We start from the raw sequence: 20365 nt of genomic DNA on the forward strand, positions 1-20365 counted from the left end.
ATCCTCAAAACATGGTTAAAACTATCATTTTGATATCATCAATGGTCTGTTCTTGACATGAATTTGAGTGTGGACACATTTCTCCAAGCCCAGGAGGGAGGAGGCTTTGTTATGGTTTTAACTGCTGATTAGAGAAAAGAAAAAAACATACACCTACACATTCCACGAAAGGATTTTAACTGGGAAGAAGTTTCTTAATGTTTGAACAATCTATAGACAATACAGCCATTCACAATCCTTCGGCTTAACCCAAATTGTTATGGATCACAAAAGCTGTGATCTTCCTTGCCCCCGGGCTCCCGAGTGGTGAAGATGTCTAAGGCACTGCAGGCGTCACTACAGACACCCTGGTTCGAAATAAAAGGTTACATTTTATTTCATCAGTCATGAACAACTGGATTACTTTCAATTATTCCAGTTGGGGCTTGGGTCTCTAGAACCAATAACGGGCATGCAAGCCTAACAAACTTAAATGGAACGAAGCTTATCGACATTGGAAGCAGCCCAAGGTGAAGCTAAGCCTTAATAGGTGTGATGTCAGAGTAGAGTTAATCACAGATCAAACACTGATTTTTCTCAGTAGCGGTGCTGGGTCCTGTGTGTGTGTGTGTGTGTTGGGGAGGCCTAAGGGCAGTTCTCACAGTAACGACACACAGTAGGCTGGGTTCTTCAGACAAGAGAAATAACCCCTTAAAAGCTTTATCAAAGTAAAACAATTAGTCTACTGTAAAAAAAAAATGAAAGAAAAGCTTTTTGTGCATATGGACAATTTCAGGGATCTTTTATTTCAGCACATGAAACATGGTACCAACACTACATGTGTTTATATTTTTGTTCCGTATAGGTAGAAGAGAGATCTTTCCTAATCCAGGTGTTTTAGCCTAGTCCCCTCTAATGGCAGGATAATTCCACAGGGTTTAAATATTAAGAAAGCCTAATACTACAATAAAACTTAAAAGGTTGAACAACATGGGTCTAACTAACCAGTCTGAACACTGCAGCAAATCACAATGATGGTAAACTACTAGCGTACAGTGTGATGTTTCATCTATGGAGCCGTTTTTTAAAGCTTGTTCTAGAATCTACAGAAGGATTCCATTCTGTTGTGGTACAGTAGATATGTATGCCGATTGACAGACAGGGCCCAGAGACTGTGGAACGCCTAACAAATGTAATTAGTGCTGTCTGAGTAGGATGTTCATATTGTTTTAGACACACTACACCCTTAAATCATGGTAATAAGGATTTCGTGGCTAAGTAATTTTGCTCCTAGATGATGCATATATGAACTACACATCGACCCATCCAGCCAAAAGTGAGAGGTTTAAAAAAATAATACTTTTAGTCGCCAATGTACCAGAACATGTCTTAATGGGATTAGTGTTGTTTTTAAGGACCATATTTTAAGAGGTGGAAAAGTTGAGTCTGGTCAGATTAATCACCCCTGTGGTTTATGATCATGTCTTTGCCGCGCCCAACAATGGTCACTGACGGCGGCCAGTAGCACAACCAGGGTGTGTGCCTCCTGGTCCTGGCGGCTGAGTCACTGTGAGCGAGGCCTGGGAACTTGTCTTTAACCAGAGGCCATTGCTGGGAAATTCATAGTGCGAGTGGCAATGTCACAGTAGATCAGGGCTTTCCAACCCTGTTCATGGAGAGATACCATCCTGAAGGTTTTCGCTCCAACCCTAATCTAGAGCACCTGATTTGAATAATTGGCTGGTTGATAAACCAGGTTAGTTACAACTGGGGCTGGAGTGTAAACCTACAGGATGGTAGCTCTCCAGGAACAGGGTTGGAGAGCGCAATTCATCTTGGAGGTTTGTTTGGGTAACGCTCACTTGACTGTCTACATGACACACTGACTACTGCCTCGTGGCTTCTACAATATTGTTTTCAAACACTGAGGCATGTCCTAACGTGCTGCGGTTTCTCCTATTCCCTACTTCTCAATATTGTGTGTGCGTCTCAAATCAAACTTTGTCACATGCGCAGAATACAGTGCAGATCTTGATGTGAAATAGTTTTGGCAAGTCAGTTAGGACATCTACTTTGTGCATGACACAATTCTTCCAACAATTGTTTACAGACAGATTATTTCAATTATAATTCACTGTATCACAATTCCAGTGGGCCAGAAGTTCATCCTTGGGAGCAATTTCCAAATGCCTGAAGGTACCACGTTCATCTGTACAAATAATAGTACACAAGTATAAACACCATGGGACCACGCAGCCGTCATACCGCTCAGGAAGGAGATGTGTTCTGTCTCCTAGAGATAAACGTACTTTGGTGCGAAAAGTGCAAATCAATCCCAGAACAGCATCATCATGTTGTGGGGGTGCTTTGCTGCAGGAGGGACTGGTGTACTTTGTTAGGGTTCGTTCCTGTTTCCTTGTCAATCATTGGTGAAATCAGCATTATGACAATATCTTTAATTAAATAACTAAAAAACCTTTATTAATACAATTGCAGACAGAAGTTGACAATCAGGAACATAGCACCCATGTTTCCGAGTAAGTTCTGCATCAAAGAAAAGGTCAAACCCGAAATCCAGTCCTAGTGATGTCACTGCCTACATCATTATCTTTTACTCATGAGACCAAAACCATGCCTACAAAGCTATATAAACAAAGCTTTTAGTGTGTTATCTAAAAGCTTAGCAGTAAATGACCCAGTTGATTTATAGTGGAATGTCTGAGTTCTCTCCCCTACAGAGTTCTGTCCCAGTCACACATTTCTTCGAGGGGACTCTTTATAAGAAAGAGAGCGCGAGAACTAGAAAACTGTGGAACAATATTAAAACCTCATAATGTACACTGCTCAAAAAAATAAAGGGAACACTAAAATAACACATCCTAGATCTGAATGAATGAAATATTCTTATTAAATACTTTTTTCTTTACATAGTTGAATGTGCTGACAACAAAATCACACAAAAATGATCAATGGAAATCAAATTTATCAACCCATGGAGGTCTGGATTTGGAGTCACACTCAAATTTAAAGTGGAAAACCACACTACAGGCTGATCCAATTTTGATGTAATGTCCTTAAAACAAGTCAAAATGAGACTCAGTAGTGTGTGTGGCCTCCACATGCCTGTATGCCTCCTCCCAGACCTGGACTAAAGCATCCGCTAACTCCTGGACAGTCTGTGGTGCAACGTGGCGTTGGTGGATGGAGCGAGACATGATGTCCCAGATGTGCTCAATTGGATTCCGATCTGGGGAGGGCCAGTCCATAGCCACAATGCCTTCCTCTTGCAGGAACTGCAGACACACTCCAGCCACATGAGGTCTAGCATTGTCTTGCATTAGGAGGAACCCAGGGCCAACCGCACCAGCCTATGGTCTCACAAGGGGTCTGAGGATCTCATCTCGGTACCTAATGGCAGTCAGGCTACCTCTGGCGAGCACATGGAGGGCTGTGCGGCCCCCCAAAGAAATGCCACCCCACACCATGACTGACCCACCGACAAACCGGTCATGCTGGAGGATGTTGCAGGTAGCAGAACGTTCTCCACGGCTTCTCCAGACTGTCACGTCTGTCACGTGCTCAGTGTGAACCTGCTTTAATCTGTGAAGAGCACAGGGCGCCAGTGGCGAATTTGCCAATCTTGGTGTTCTCTGGCAAATGCCAAACGTCCTGCACGGTGTTGGGCTGTAAACACAACCCCCACCTGTGGACGTCGGGCCCTCATACCACCGTCATGGAGTCTGTTTCTGACCGTTTGAGCAGACACATGCACATTTGTGGCCTGCTGGAGGTCATTTTGCAGGGCTCTGGCAGTGCTCCTCCTTCTCATCCTTGCACAAAGGCGGAGGTAGCGGTCCTGCTCCTATGGCCTCCTCCACGTCTCTTGATGTACTGGCCTGTCTCCTGGTAGCGCCTCCATGCTCTGGACACTACACTGACAGACACAGCAAACCTTCGCCCATCCTGGATGAGCTGCACTACCTGAGCCACTTGTGTGGGTTGTAGACTCCGTCTCATGCTACCACTAGAGTGCAAGCACCACCAGCATTCAAAAGTGACCAAAACATCAGCCAGGAAGCATAGGAACTGAGAAGTGGTATGTGGTCCCACCTGCAGAACCAGTCCTTTATTGGGGTTGTCTTGCTAAATGCCTATAATTTCCACCTGTTGTCATTTGGTACAGCCCCAATCATGACCCATAGGTGAACTTCTAACAACTTCACAAAATAGATGGCATCATGAGGAAGGAGAATAATGCGGATATATTGAACCAACATCAAGACATCAGTCAAGAAGTTCAAGTTTGGTCACAAATGGGTCTTCCAAATGGACAATGACTGCAAGCATACTTCCAAAGTTGTGGCAAAATGGCTTAAGGACAACAAAGTCAAGGTATTGGAGAAGCCATCACAAAGCCCTGATCTCAATCCTATAGAGAAAATTTGTGGGCAGAACTGAAAAAGTGTGTGTGAGCAAGGCCTACAAACCTGACTCGGTTACTGACTCCGTTACAAACTGACTCAAGGAATGGGCCAAAAGTCACCCAACTTATTGTGGGAAGCTTGTGAACGGCTACCTGAAATGTTTGACCCAAGTTAAATCAATTTAAAGGCAATGCTACTAAATACTAATTGAGTGTATGTAAACTTCTGACCCACTGGGAATGTGATGAAAGTCAGAATAAATAAAAAATCTGAAATAAATGATTCCCTCTACTATTATTCTGACATTTCACGTTCTTAAAATAAAGTGGTGATCTTAACTGACCTATGACAGGGAATTTTTACTTGGATTGAATGTCAGGAATTGGGAAAAACTGAGTTTAAATGTATTTGGCTAAGGTGAATGTAAACTTCTGACTTCAACTGTAGGCCTTGGATGGCAGGAAGCTTGACCCAGTGATGTACTGGGCCGTACGCACTACCCTCTGTAGCGCCTTATGGTCAGACGCCGAGCAGTTGCCATACAGGGTGGTGATGCAACCGGTCAGGATGCTCTTGACGGTGCAGCTGTAGAACTTTTTGAGGATCTGGGGACCCATGCCAAATATTTTCAGTCTCCTGAGGGGGAATAGGTGTTGTTGTGCCCACTTCACAACTGTCTTGGTGTGCTTGACCATGTTAGTTTGTTGGTGATGTGGACATTAAGGAACTTTCAATTCTCGACCCGCTCCATTACAGCCCCATCGATATTAATGGGGGCCTGTTGGGCCCACCTTTTCCTGTAATCCACGATCGGCTCCTTTGTCTTGCTCACATTGGGGGAGAGTTTGTTGAGGATCAGCATGGCAGACTTGTTGCTTACCCTCACCACTTGGAGGCGGCCCCTCAGGAAGTCCAGTACCTGTTGCAGAGGGAGGTGTTTAGTCCCAGGGTCCTTAGCTTAGTGATGACCTTTGAGGGTACTACGTTATTGAATGGTGAGCTAAAGTCAATGAAGAGTATTCTCACATAGGTGTTCCTTTTGTCCAGGTGGGAAAGGGCAGTGTGGAGTGTGATTGAGATTGCGTCATCTGTGGATCTGTTGGGCCGGTATGCGAATTGTAGTGGGTCTAGGGTATCCTGGAGGATGCTGTTGATGTATGTGTGCGCGTGCGTATGTGTTTGTCTGTGAGAGAAAGAGTGTTTTTAAATAACAGAGTGAGGAGGCAGAGATCCTAGAACATGCCGATGAGGATCAGTAGAGCTGGTTTAATGTCATCTGGTATGAAATGGCCCAGGGAAGTCAGGACGCAGTACAAGTATTTCCTCTGATAGCATCAAGACCATTTCTCTTCTGATTGAAGGTCAGTACTGGTGTGGACTCTTCATCACGGCCACACAGCCCTACTAATAATCCTTATCCCTGAATGACCCTTTACATCATTTGGTTGGTTACTATGGGCATACAATCAGATAGGGCTACAGTACATCTAAAACACTATGGGTCTGATTATCCATTGGGAATCGGTCGCCAACAGACATGCTCTTTATCTCGCTGCAGACAGAGTTCACTGAAGCAATACATTATTAAAATACCCAACTTTACGTAACAACTAGCACACTTTCCATAATCGTCACTTAATTCCACTCACACCCTGAAACAGATGTGCATTTGGCATAATGCATGGGTACTGGTCTGGTGCTGTTAATCATCGTAGCCTTGTACTATTGTTGTTATTCAGCAGTTTATATTTCGCTTATCTTTTCCCCTCTAATGACTTGGTCATCCTGACATTCAGGCCAGCACACCAGGAAGAGATCAAACAGAGGCTGTGTCACAAATGGCACCATATTCCCTATGTAGCTCACTACTTTTGACTAGGGCCCATCAGGATGCAGACTTGGGGATGCAGGCTTAGCCTCAGATAAACCGAGCCATAATGAGGGGAGAACCGAGTCATGATGAGGGGAGAACCGACCCACTTCATCCCAGTCAGACAAGCTTGGCATGCTGCTGCAGAGGCCATTCCTCCCAGCTCTGCAAGCTCTCACTCTCGCCCTCTCCCTCTCTCCTCTGTCAGGATTCAGGTCATTGAGTTAAGTTAATGCACATCTCGCATCACTGCCATTCTGGCTAAAGAACAGCTCACTTTCTGACAGAGAACAACAAGGCAGATACAGGCAGAAAAGGACCAACCAATGTGTCGTCTATCCCTTTCACAGCCAAAGCCCAGCTTAGCTCAGTCCAGGGCACTAAGCCAAGTCAAAGCAACCAAATCACACGTGTGGGAGTGCAGATCTACCAAGCCCCAGAGAGAGAAAGTCATTCAAACAACTAAAGTGGCAGGTTGGGCTGAGTGTGTTGTTGCCTCCCTCCCTCAGGGTTAGCACTGAAAATATAGGCCTGGAATATAAGGTGATATATAGGTGAAGTATAGTGTTTCAATGTGTTGAGTATAAGGTTGGCTGATTGGCTGACTTCAGAGCAGGATAATAGGGAACCTAAGAAGTGTTAGAGAGGCAGGTAAGTGTGGGTTAGTTAGAGAATGGTCAAAGCACTTTTGGTGTATGGATTTTTAAGTGCGATAGAGCGAAGAGATTCAACTGTAAAACAAATGAGAGAAAGGTCAAGTTTATGACCAAGTCAATTTCATAAGAGACTCCAAAATAAACTGTGTTTCCCATACCGAGTTATTACTAAAGTCTGGACCAACTGCTGTGTTTCCAAATACAGTATTTCCTGTTGCCTGAGACTGTCCAAACTCCTGCTGACTCACTGCTCGCTGTCCTTCTCACAACACAGACCAGACAGACAGACAAAAAAAACACAACAGGAAGAGAAGGAATCATTCAACTTATTTAGAACTGCTGTGAGCCCGGGGCTGTTTGAAAGCATCAACTGTAGCTCTCTACTGCTTTTGATTCTGTTGCTCATATGGACCAAAATAGTATTTTAATTTTAAATAGTACAGCTTTAAAAACAAAAATGGGTCACTGAAATGTTAAGCCTCCCCACTGAATGGTAGAAAGATTTTTTTAAATCTGTTAAAAGCAAAAACACTACATGGACTGCACAAGACATGGGTCTCATGTTGATGACACAAAATAAACAATGTTTCCCATACCGAGTTATTACTGAAGTCTGGACCAACTGCTGTGTTACCAAATACAGTATTTCCTGTTGCCTGAGACTGTCCAAACTCCTGCTGACTCACTGCCCTCTGTCTGTGTGTTGTGAGAACGACAGACTCAGACAGATCGAGAGACCGACAGAGAGAGAAAAACACAACAGGAAGAGAAGGAATCGTTCAACTTATTTAGAATTGCTGTGAGCCCGGGGCTGTTTGAAAGCATCAACTGTGCTCTCTACTGCTTTTGATTCTGTTGCTCATATGGACCAAAATAGTACAGCTTTAAAAACAAAATGGGTCACTGAAATGTTAAGTCCCCCCACTGAAGAGTAGAAAGATTTTAAACATCTGTTAAAAGCAAAAACACTACATGGACTGCACAACACAAGTCCCATGTTGATGACACACAAATGTGTTGTTGCTCGTGTGAATAGAAAGCATACATGAAGTCATTGACTTGACAACAGTTATTTCTATGGGTTTAAAACCAAACAGAGTGCATATACTGTCTACACAGAACACAACCACACAAACTATTATTTGTGCAGTCTTTTCACAACAACTCTATCTTGGCTTTCTGCCCTGTAGAAGGACCCTAAAGAACTCAAACCAAGATTACACATCACCTATCTGGTGGTGCCGTGGCCACACAGGGATACTAAAATCTCCCCATGTTGATAGACAGACTTCTACCAGAGGCAGTGACTCCGGTGTAGCAGTAGGAAACCTTCTGAAGTTGAGCACAGTGATGTGAGGAATGAGGTTGTTGTCACTGATGGGGAAAAGAAAACATTTGGATGATGTCAAACCTTGGCCCAGGGTGGTAGGGCTGATTCATGCTAGGGCTGAGATGGAGAGAGATTGAGGAGAGGATGCAAGTATTATTTTATTAAGTAAGCCAATAGGTGAGGATGGGCCCTGCTGCGCTCGAGTGGTATGGCTGATGGAGCCGAGATGGAGAATGAGATGTAAAGAATGGACCTTGCTGCGTTCCACAGTGTCCCAGACTAAAGCTATAAAGACATACTGTATACTGGAGTCATAGGTGCCTGTTTAAAGCTGGAATCCTTAAACTGTCAGTTCGTTTGGGATATTACAACAAGAAAGACGCGCAAACAGCAAATACTGTGTTAATCCCCTCTGACATCATCGATGTCAATAGAACAGCAGATGATGTACTGGAATCTTTTTGACCACCCTGCTCCGCGCACCTCACCTCCGTTTTGACCTCAAAACAAAAAACAACAAAGGTGCTGGGGCCGGACCATGCTGCTGTTTCCCCTAATGCGGCTTCCATGTTTAAAGACAAGCCTTCAAACTTCTTTATAATCTCTTTTCTAGATATGGGAAAAGGCCTTGTCATGGATATTTTTTTATTTAACCAGGCAAGTCAGTTAAGAACAACATTTTTATTTTACCATGACGGCCTACCCTGGCCAGACCCACCCATAACCCGGACAACGCTGGGCTACATTCATCCCTCTTCAAAATGTCTGTAAAGTACAGGTGAAGTCAGAGTCAATCATGCTATCCTATTCTAGAAGATTGAAAGACAAAGTGAGAACTCCTGTCGTAGGTTTGAAACCCGATTTCAAAGAGCTGCAGGCATCCATTATTACACTGGGCCACTCCCTTTGCTTGGGAAGTCTACTGCCTCTAATGATCACTTTGAAAGCAGAACAATATCACCATAGCCACATGTATCCCAGCATGTATTTGGTCTGTTTGACCTCAGTCCAGGGTTATGCTATGGTGGTTTGTGGGTCCACCATTTGTTTTGCATGTTTAATTTATAAAGGACCCTGTTGTGGAGATGCAAACAATCTGCCTGTACACATGTCTTTGAGGAGATTGGAACTTATTTTGTACAAATGCAGACGTTGAGTTTCTGGCTGCTGTACAAACGCACCAAACAAACCCTACAGAGAGAAGAAGTCAGAGCACAGCTGCCAAGAGGCTCCAATGTAGAGACATTCCCAATTCCCCATCACAGCACATCACAACAACAGAGCACAGCATTCCCAGATGGTCAGCACGCTGCCAAAGAGTACAGAGATGGTTTCACAATGGGGGGAGAAAACCACAAAAACTACAGGGAGAGAGACTCTAAGCTCTGCAAAGTGTCAACAATGTGACAGGATACTTTGCTGAGTTTTGATATTCACACAATACATTTCAATCCCAAAGTTCATTAATTAAAATGATAAACTTCTTTTAAAAAACTCTGCATATTTTGTGGGTTTATAGTGACATTACTAAGATATTTCGTAGAGTGGGGTCTATGCTACGACCCCAGGTCTTTAATCAGAAGTCAAAAGACCAAGAGGTAATACCATTTTCCTGAAAAACCTGGTCTGAATGAGGCATTATCAGCTGCTAATCTGCATGTCCTCTGTAGAGAAGGGCAGGCAGGCAGGCAGCGGAGCAGGCAGGCAGCGGAGCAGGCGGGCAGCAACGGAACAGGCGGGCAGCAACGGAACAGGCGGGCAGCAGCGGAACAGGCGGGCAGCAGCGGAACAGGCGGGCAGCAACGGAACAGGCGGGCAGCAACGGAACAGGCGGGCAGCAGTGGAACAGGCGGGCAGCAGCGGAACAGGCGGGCAGCAGCAGAACAAGCGGGCAGCAGCGGAACAAGCGGGCAGCAGCGCCATAGACTATACAGTCAGGCACACGGGGCCTCCCTCCTGACTCCCAACACTTCAAGGTCAGCGCTGCTCATATTTAATGCTGCTACATTGGGAGAAAAAAGCTAACTTTGCAGTGGGGGGGAATGGTCATTAATACCATCCAGTTTTCGCATAGGGAAATACCACATTTTATTAACTGTTTTTGAGGAAGGGCAAATCCGCTTTGCCGTATTCTATGAGGTGGAACAGCTAAAACATCACAGAATAAAAGTGGACGTTGACACTGACAGCCGTGTGCGGTGGAGAAGTAGAATTTGGACGGTGTGACTTGGAGACAGAGGAAAACCCCGGCCGAGTTGAGAGGAACGTGGAATGCCCACTGTATTATGTATGGTAGGACTGTGAGTGAGTGAGCCAGAGTGCTGCTATGTCCTAGTTTAACAGAGAAGAGCCTGGCTGGGCCTGGGAGAAGCGAATGCTTTCTGTCAGTGAGAGGGAGGGCAGTAGTATGTGTGTCTGTGACAGTCAGACCCATAGTGCTCTGCCATGTTCCTCTTAGCCTGGCACTGTAAGGGGGAGAGCGAGCGTGTGTGTGTGTGTGTGTGTGTGTGTGTGTGTGTGTGTGTGTGTGTGTGTGTGTGTGTGTGTGTGTGTGTGTGTGTGTGAGAGAGAAGAAAAAGAGAGGGTCAGCCAGGCGCTGTCAACAGCACAACATCTGCCCCTCTCTCAACCTCCAGAACATAGGACAACGATTCAACAGAAACACAAACCAGAGGAGAAGCAGAGACCAAGTTGGACCGAAACAGAGGTTAAATGTTACCAAGGCCTAATATATTCCTAGTCAAGGGCCCAGGAAGGAGCGACAGTTGAAGTCTGAAGTTTAAATGTATTTGGCAAAGCTGTATGTAAACTCAGTTTCACAATTCCTGACATTTAATCACCACTTTATTTGAAGAATGTGAAATGTCAGAATAATAAATAATTATTTATTATTCTGATTTGATTTATTTCATCACATTCCCAGTGGGTCAGAAGTTTACATACACTCAATTAGTATTTGGTAGCATTGCCTTTAAATTGTTTAACTTGGGTCAAACGTGTCGGGTAGCCTTCCACAAGTTTCCCAGAATAAGTTGGGTAACTGAGTCAGGTTTGTAGGCCTCCTTGCTCACACACGCTTTTTCAGTTCTGCCCACACATTTTTTATGGGATTGAGGTCAGGGCTTTGTGATGGCCACTCCAATACCTCGACTTTGTTGTCCTTAAGCCATTTTGCCACAACTTTGGAAGTATGCTTGCGGTCATTGTCCATTTGGAAGACCCATTTACGACCAAGTTTTAACTTCCTAACTTATGTCTTGAGATGTTGCTTCAATATATCCGCATTATTCTCCTGCCTCATGATGCCATCTATTTTGTGAAGTGCACCAGTCCCTCCTCCAGCAAAGCACACCCACAACATGATGCTGTCACCCCCGTGCTTCACGGTTTGGATGGTGTTCTTCGGCTTGCAAGCCGCCTCCTTTTTCCTCCAAACATAACGATGGTCATTATGGTCAAACAGTTCTATTTTTGTTTCATCAGACCAGAGGATATTTCTCCAAAAAGTATGATCTTTGTCCCCATGTGCAGTTGCAAACCGTAGTCTGGCTTTTTTTTAATGGTGTTTTGGAGCAGTGGCTTCTTCCTTGCTTGACGCCTTTCAGGTTATGTCGATATAGGACTCGTTTTTACTGTGGATATAGATACTTTTGTACCCGTTTCCTCCCGTATCTTCACAAGGTCCTTTGCGGTCGTTCTGGGATTGATTTGCACTTTTCGCGTTCATCAAGTACGTTCATCACTGAGTGGTATGATGGCTGCGTGGTCCCATGGTGTTTATACTTGCGTACTATTGTTTGTACAGATGAACGTGGTACGTTCAGGCGTTTGGAAATTGCTCCCAAGCATGACCAGACTTGTGGAAGTCTATAATTTATTTTATTAGGTCTTGGCTGATTTGATTTTCCCATGATGTCAAGCAAAGAGGCACTGAGTTTGAAGGTAGGCCTTGAAATACATCCACATGTACACCTCCAATAGGCTAAATGACATCATTTGAGTCAATCAGAAGCTTATAAAGCCCATCATTTTCTGGAATTTTCCAAACTGTTTAAAGCCACAGTCAACTTAGTATATGTAAACTTCTGACCCACTGGAATTGTGATACAGTGAATTAAGTGAAATAATCTGTAAACAATTGTTGAAAAAATTACTTGTGTCATGCAAAGTAGATGTCCTAACTGACTTGCCAAAACTATAATTTGTTAACAAGAAATTTGTTGAGTGGTTGAAAAACGAGTTTTAATGACTCCAACGTAAGTGTATGTAAACTTCCGACTTCAACTGTATATATGGATCCAGGTTTCTCAGTTACCAAGGGCATCGTGGAGTATGGTCCCAGATGTGAAACACTAGTCTAGTGGAGGACTGTTCCTTACCACACAGTTGGCTCAATTCACCCCTTTTCTCTAGTTAGGGCCTGCCTCCCAAACTGTTCCCATATGCTGCCTACTGAGCTCCAACATATTATTTTTAGTCCGCTCTGATGTGGGTGCCATTCTGTATGAGTTAATGTATTGTAGTCTGCTCTGATGTTCCTTCAGCACAATGAGGTATTAGACATGACAATTTCTTCTCCTTCAAGACAGTATCACAACAACTGGCCCGTCTGTGCCCCTCTTCTCCATCGGAGGACAACTGTAACACAGTTCTCAACAGAGAAGTGTGTTGTTAAGCATGCAGGCAGGCCAAGACAAGCTGCCGCTTGTATGCCGAGTCAAGCTTGGGTTGTCATCAGCAAAAAATAAAGAAACTATAGTCAAACTTCTGTAAGATGTGTGGGGTAGGAGACGTATTCAAATAACTACAGTCACTACGGCTACATTCGATGACTACATTTAAGCTATGCTTAGGTTTGTGTGCAGAGGATTTAAGATCATTTTATAATAACACTACTTTCAAATATCCTGTGTCAGTGAAAACAATATTTGATACAGTGTTGGCAGACCAGACTGTTGACAAACCTCAACTGTGAAACAACCTGTACAATGAGCTCTTAAAACCCTAGAAACACACACACACACACACACACACCACACACACTAAAGGGATGGTTGCAGTTTAAATACCTACTGGCATTGACTGTTTTGTCCCGAGTCAGCACAGATGACAAACATCACATGCCTACTGTACCAGTCACCAGACAGGGCATGAAAATAATGTTTAGGCCTTTGAACTGGTCAGCTGATTAGAACACATGAAGTAAAGCGTGAACATTTTCACAGGTCTATAACCTGACTGTCTCTATGATTTATGGGTGCTGGCAACATGGTGTTCATGTTATTGAGTAGGCATTTGACACACTCCAGTGTGTGTGTTTGATATGCTAAGGCAGCATATTTCTTTCCCTCAGAAGCCTGTGTTGACATTTACACCACAATATATTCACTCATCAGGAAACACATGGGAGTGATGGGACTTCCTCTAACATGAATAGAACAATAGTCATAAGTCAAAATAATGAGCCAATTGCCTCTCAGGTCCCAGATCCCCTTTTACCACAGCACAGGACGATCATGTATGGGAATGTACAACATCTCGGCATGCCCCGGATGCGCTTCTGTGTTCGACAGGATTCTATTCTGGAGGAGGAGCAGTGGATGCCGGGAGCGTTGTGACTGATCACAGAGTCAGAGGTAGAGGCTGCCAAGACCAGCAGAGAGAGAAATTTACTGTAAACAGCCCAGCCAGACGCCTCAGAGCTCAGACACCATTGAATGTGGCACCGACCGTACTCACCAGATCTGGTGGGATTCGAATAGTATTTTTGGAGAAAACTGTGTCCATCTTGCACTCAAAGTAGGTTCAATCATATGCTCAAAGAATTTGAAATATTTCTAATACTATTTGAACCCAGTAGGTCTAGCACTCATTTGAGGGAGAGAAAAAAAAAACAGGCACACTCCACAGCTCAGAGCCTGGAAGAAGGCTTTCCTTTCCCCTTCCTCTGTTTATTTCCTTTATATAGCACTCTGACCCCAGGTGCCATAGACCAACAGTAACCACCATTTATACAGCTGTGGCCTGTTATCTTCCTCCAAGCAATTACAGTCTTGTTCCAACCTGACCTGTATGGAGTTCTGGAGGGCTCCAGGCACCGCCCAGAATACAGCCACGTCATAAAGACAGAAGAGTTTCAGAAAACAGTTTTAAAACATGTGTTGAGCCCACAAAATAAAAAGCAAATACTGTTAACTCTTCCCACCTGACGTTTGGGGTGAACATAAAGTCACTCACTTTGCTCAGGTGCAAATGTTTTAATCTGGCGTTAAGGGATTGTTATTAAACTGTGGTGCAAATTATACCTTAAAGTGACACGCCACAAGGGGAATTCCTTCCCAAACAAAGGGCCAATCCTAACCTGAAGTCGACAACTAGCAACTAGGAGCTTAATGCAAATCGCTCAGATGACATATGCAGACTTATTTCAAGTTATCAAATCAAATTGTATTTGTCACATACACATGGTTAGCAGACATTACTGCGAGTGTAGCGAAATGCTTGTGCTTCTAGTTTCAACAGCGCAGTAATATCTAACAATTCCCCAACAACTACCGAATAAGTCACAAATCTAACAAGTAAACTAACAATTCCCCAACAACTGCCTAATACACACAAATCTAAAGGGGTGAATGAGAATATGTATGAGCGGCATAGGCAAGGTGCAATAGATGGTATAAAATACAGTATATACACGTGGTATGAGTAATGTAAGAGTTATTGGCAACCTGCCCAGAGCTTCACACAAATAAATGTACAGTAGGAGTAGCATGAATATGATAATAACAATGACCTTTGGTAGCCATGGTAATCACAGCTGCATACATGTATCGACAAAGAGGTGAAGTCAGTAGCAGCCATTGTAATATAATTAGATATATCTAGAGAAGGGGAGTGTGGTGTGTGGATTCCAGAAACTACACTATTCTGCTTCCTGTCTGTCCTAGGGACAGTGACCTCAGATCCTTGACAGGATGGAAAACATGGAAGAACATGCCCTGTTGGCCACAGTGGTTAATGTGTACAGAGAGGTTCTGCAGCAGCAGTGTTTAACCCTCTCACCACTACAGAAGTACATTGGACAAAAGAGAAGCACTGAGTTGAGATCTGACCCCATTTTCTGTGTCACGTTTTCTCTGCATATTTCATTAAATATTTCAGGGTCTATCCTCTGGAAGTCCAGCAGTATGCACGTCTCGGGGTGCGTCCCACATAGCACCCTATTTCCTATATAGTACAGTGCACTTCTTTTGAACAGAGCCCAATAGGCCCTGGTCAAAAATAGTGCAATATAAAAGGAATAGGGTGCTATGTGGGACGCAGCCTTGGAGCACCACTCATCAAATACATCAAGATGGTGCTGAGAAGCTGTAGGTTTCCAGCAGCAACACCTGTAGTGCTTTGAGGGGAATAGGTTATTTACTACACGGGGAGGGAATCCTTGTATCTGAAGTAGTTCTATGGGGCAAGAGGCCCCAAACAGATCAGGCATGGGAAGGGAGAGAGTCTTGTATAGTATTTATTAGTTAGAGGAGAGAGTGGAGGAAGGACAATCCTGGGTCTTTATCATGGTCAGGTTCAGTCAGGTTTGAGGGGGGTTGAGGTGTCATCCTGTGTTTTCTTTGGGTCAGGGGGCTACTAGCCCACTGAGCAGCAGTAGGAACCTAGGTGCTGTTCAGCTAGCTTCCGCCTAGCAAGGGAGAGGAGGGAGATATGGGGTGAGGGACAAAATCCAAACACACACAGAATGATGCACACGCACGCATGCCCATATGATAGGCACATTTCTGCTCAATACGTAAGTCGCTCTGGATAAGAGCGTCTGCCAAATGACTTAAATGTAAATGTACGCACTGCTGAGCTCTGTAGTGAGTTTACATCCTGGGATGTCTGCCAAGCATTAACCCAGAATAGGTTGACTACTAATTGCTGTGTGTTCAACGAACTACAAATAAAAACACTAACCGACTCCACAGCTGTGCCAAAATGTTTAATGAACTGCTGCTTCAGCCTTGTAGAACCAGAGATCCTGTTCAAACTATGTTCCAGTCAAAAACATCAAAGTGATTGCATGAAATCAGACTACTACTGGGCAGGGAGTAGGTGCTACAGTAGGTAGTAGCAGGAGCTACAAATCATGATGGTTGTTGGGACATCTTGAGTACTGGTATTAGCTGTGTTTCGACTTGTCCATGTTCCAGCTGTCGCTGCAGGCTTTTCATACAATCAGAGTAGGCCAGACAGCAGTACCGTAGTCTAAAAATGCATTTTCTATTGGCAGTGTCTATAAATTAAAGAGCTGAGGAGGAGAAGAGAAGAAGCTGTAGGATAAAGGACGGCTCTACAACATTTTGACCGTCAAGCAATAAAACCACAGTGCTTGGATTTGCCAGATGTTTTGCAAACACAGGACCAGTTACAGTTGACGCTAACTATTTTGCAAAACAGGCCAATCATGTCAGAGAGAGATTGGAAGCCAGGCTAAATGCTTTGATTTCAATAAGGAAAAGGCACAGTCGTGTCAGGCACACACACATTAATAAACACATGTTCACATTTACTGCTTCCATCCTCCATCTGAGGCTATTGAGTGGTTAGATTGTTACCGATAAGCAGCTGTAGATGTGTGACAGAGCAGAGGACCACAAAGTCTGTTTACTGAGGCCTCGTCAAAAGCAGCCGACACACAGACTTAGAGGATCCATGCTTACACAGAAAGACGCAAAGAAAGTTAGTTTACTGTTGCCTCTATGAACATATTTTAACTCTCTCACACCCTGGTAATCACCCTTTCATACTTTACTGTAAGTGATAAAGACTAATTATATCCATACAGTACCCATCTATCTACACCTACTTAATCCCCCAGATATCCTGACAGACTCAGCACATGCCTTAGGGCAGAGAGTCTGGCCTTGCATAAGACACTGAGGTTACAAATGTATGAGAATACAGAGAGTCTCTAAGCACAGGTCAGAAACTCTCTGTACTCTCATACATTTGTAACCTCAAACACAAGCACACAGTGTGGCCCCTGTGGGAGGTTACTGACACCACTCCTCCCCTATCCTTGCTCCTGCCAGACCTAACTTCAGAGACTGATTAATGCCCCTGACCTTCATTCTACAGGCCACTGTCTTAGTTTCACAAGAACAGGGTTGCCCTTGTACAGCCATAAGAGGTTCTTTGACTGTAAGCTGAGTATCACACTATCAACCCTTTCCAGAAACAACCCCATAACCTCTAGGCACCATTAGTTCCGTACGTCAATGGTGAATATTCCATCTATCCTATCAGAGGGTAAGGTGGAACGTTGTCTATAAGCATCTCCCCCCCAACACACACATCCCACCCAAACCAACTGAAACCCTTCCACTCATTGAAAGACACTGGAAGCAGCGGAAGACCACCAGTGTTTCATTCAGTTTATCTAACCAGGTGCAGAGATACAGCAGCTCAGTGACGAGACCATTAACACATGTAGGAAAGGTGAGTGACGAGACCAACAACACATGTAGGAAAGGTGAGTGACGAGACCATTAACACATGTAGGAAAGGTGAGTGAAGAGACCATTAACACATGTAGGAAAGGTGAGTGAAGAGACCATTAACACATGTAGGAAAGGTGAGTGACGAGACCATTAACACATGTAGGAAAGGTGAGTGAAGAGACCAAAAACACAGTCTCTCAAACTATTTCTAACTATCAACTTCAAATTAAGCTGTGAATAGTTAACTTCTATGTCTGAGCTTTGTAAATTATGGGTTATTATTATTAGCAGTTCAGCCATTTTGTGGGCTAAATTACTATTATAGTGGATATTTCCAAAATTGTATTGACCTATTGCCAACTACATTAAATACACCAGTTGATTGAATCATTGGTTCGATGTGGGTGTAATTAGTTCAGGAATGTACAGCTGATGACACCACCACACTGACAGTCACTGGCCAGAAAAAAAACCAGACTGTAGGCAGTTAGGCTCTATGGGAGGTTTGGCTTGGTTCTATATTATATCACCACAGCACCAGGCAGCACAGACATGACAACAGCAACAGCTGGGTGTGGAGCGTGCCTGGCTTCCATCTATCGGTCCTCCTAACTCTACTCAGAGGGCCAAGGCAAACAAGAGCATGGCTGCTAAAGCTATCAAAGAAGGAATCTAGGAAGAGAGTCCTTTCCTCCAAAGAGCAGAAGGAAACAACATACTCAAAAACAGTAGGTAGTGAAATAGTGTGGGTAAAAACTCAATGACATAGCTACATTCCAGAAACACAGAGAGGATGGTACAGGTTGGCACAGTCAAATATCTGTGTATTTATAATTGCAGTAAAAAGATTCTGGTAAAAAAGAAAATGATTGTGTACTGTAGTAGTACTATGATATAACCTCAGAGCTCTATTTACAAGAACAGTGGGACCCACTCTTGTCTCTCTCCACAGCTGTCTTTTAGTGCGTAAGCAGGAACCAATATTCTTGGTTCCTGGAGTCCTGGCCTGGTGTGCGTTTTGGCCGTGACACAGTAATCAGATTAGATGGAGGGAAGCATCAAGGAGAAGGAGAAGCATCAAGGAGAAGGCCCTAGTGAGAAGGAGCCGCTTCCTCTAGGCCTGGCTGCGACACTGGCCTCTAGCCTAACCCCTGACCCCCTCAGCCTCATGTAGGCATGGCTGCTACACTGGTCTCTAGCCGAACCCCTGACCCCCTCAGCCTTATGTAGGTCTGACCAATACACTGGTCTCTAGCCTAACCCCTGACCCCCTCAGCCTCATGTAGGTCTGACTAATACACTGGTCTCTAGCCTAACCCCCTCAGCCCCTGACCAATACCCCTCAGCCTCATGTAGGTCTGACCAATACACTGGTCTCTAGCCTAACCCCTGACCCCCTCAGCCTCATGTAGGTCTGACTAATACACTGGTCTCTAGCCTAACCCCTGACCCCCTCAGCCTCATGTAGGTCTGACTAATACACTGGTCTCTAGCCTAACCCCTGACCCCCTCAGCCTCATGTAGGTCTGACCAATACACTGGTCTCTAGCCTAACCCCTGACCCCCTCAGCCTCATGTAGGTCTGACCAATACACTGGTATCTAGCCTAACCCCTGACCCCCTCAGCCTCATGTAGGTCTGACTAATACACTGGCCTCTAGCCTAACCCCTGACCCCCTCAGCCTCATGTAGGTCTGACTAATACACTGCCGCACAGAAGAAATATCAGAGCACCCAGAGAAGCACGAGATTGAACTTGACACAACTTTCTAGAGTTTTCCCTGTTAGTTAACACTATCAATATTTTCCTTTACTGTGGCAATTATAATCGAAACAATGCAATATTAGTCACTTTTAACGCAACCTACTAAATCAAGTTTTATTGGTTGCATACACATATTTAGCAGATGTTATTGCGGGTGTAGCGAAATGCTTGTGGTCTATGCAAGACTTAGTATGCAAAACTAACTGCGCAAGAGATTGTTGTAGGCAAAACGCATTGAAGTAGGATTCTATTACATTGACAGGCACAACTCAGGCTGGCCCGTACTCTACACAGACCGGTGTGCCATAACAAATCAGAGCTGCAGTAGGACTACATGCAAATATACTACATATGAATGTGCTATTCACTTTGAACTGGACTGTTTTTACAGCATGAGCGGTCGTGAGTAGATACATTACTTTGATTCAAAACAAGCATATCAAAACAACAAGATAAACGTCAAGATTTCTTGCTAACAATGCGGTTATCATGAAAAGGCTGGGAGATTTTAAATTCTTTGAGCTAGAAATGAGAACCCACCCAAGGACAATGCACCAATTTATTTTCTCTTTAATAATGACAAATGCCTTCCGGCAGTTAATCAGTCTGGATCCTGCAGTTCAATCCAAACCAGCTTCTCTTCCTAACACAACGCAGAGCTGCTATCATCACAGCGTAACCAATCTAACATATTGCACAATGCTGTTTAGATGGCATGTAACAGGAGGGGAACGGGACTCCGCACAGAGTCTGAACCTCCCGATAACCATTAGTGGGTTTAGGGGACCAATGGTGGTATACAGAATTATTTTACAACACTGTTTATTACACGATTAAGTTACAGTGCCAG

The 20365-nt window shown here is 44.2% G+C and overlaps 1 protein-coding gene across 1 annotated transcript in view; it reads right to left on the reverse strand.

Moving 5' to 3' along the window:
• LOC135519325 (integrin beta-5-like) overlaps positions 1 to 20365 on the reverse strand; it is an 85103-nt gene that overhangs the window by 16738 nt on the left and 48000 nt on the right. The gene's annotated exons all lie outside the window — the stretch shown is intronic.

Source organism: Oncorhynchus masou, chromosome 29, assembly GCF_036934945.1.
Source record: "Oncorhynchus masou masou isolate Uvic2021 chromosome 29, UVic_Omas_1.1, whole genome shotgun sequence".
NCBI classification, from domain to species: domain Eukaryota; kingdom Metazoa; phylum Chordata; class Actinopteri; order Salmoniformes; family Salmonidae; genus Oncorhynchus; species Oncorhynchus masou.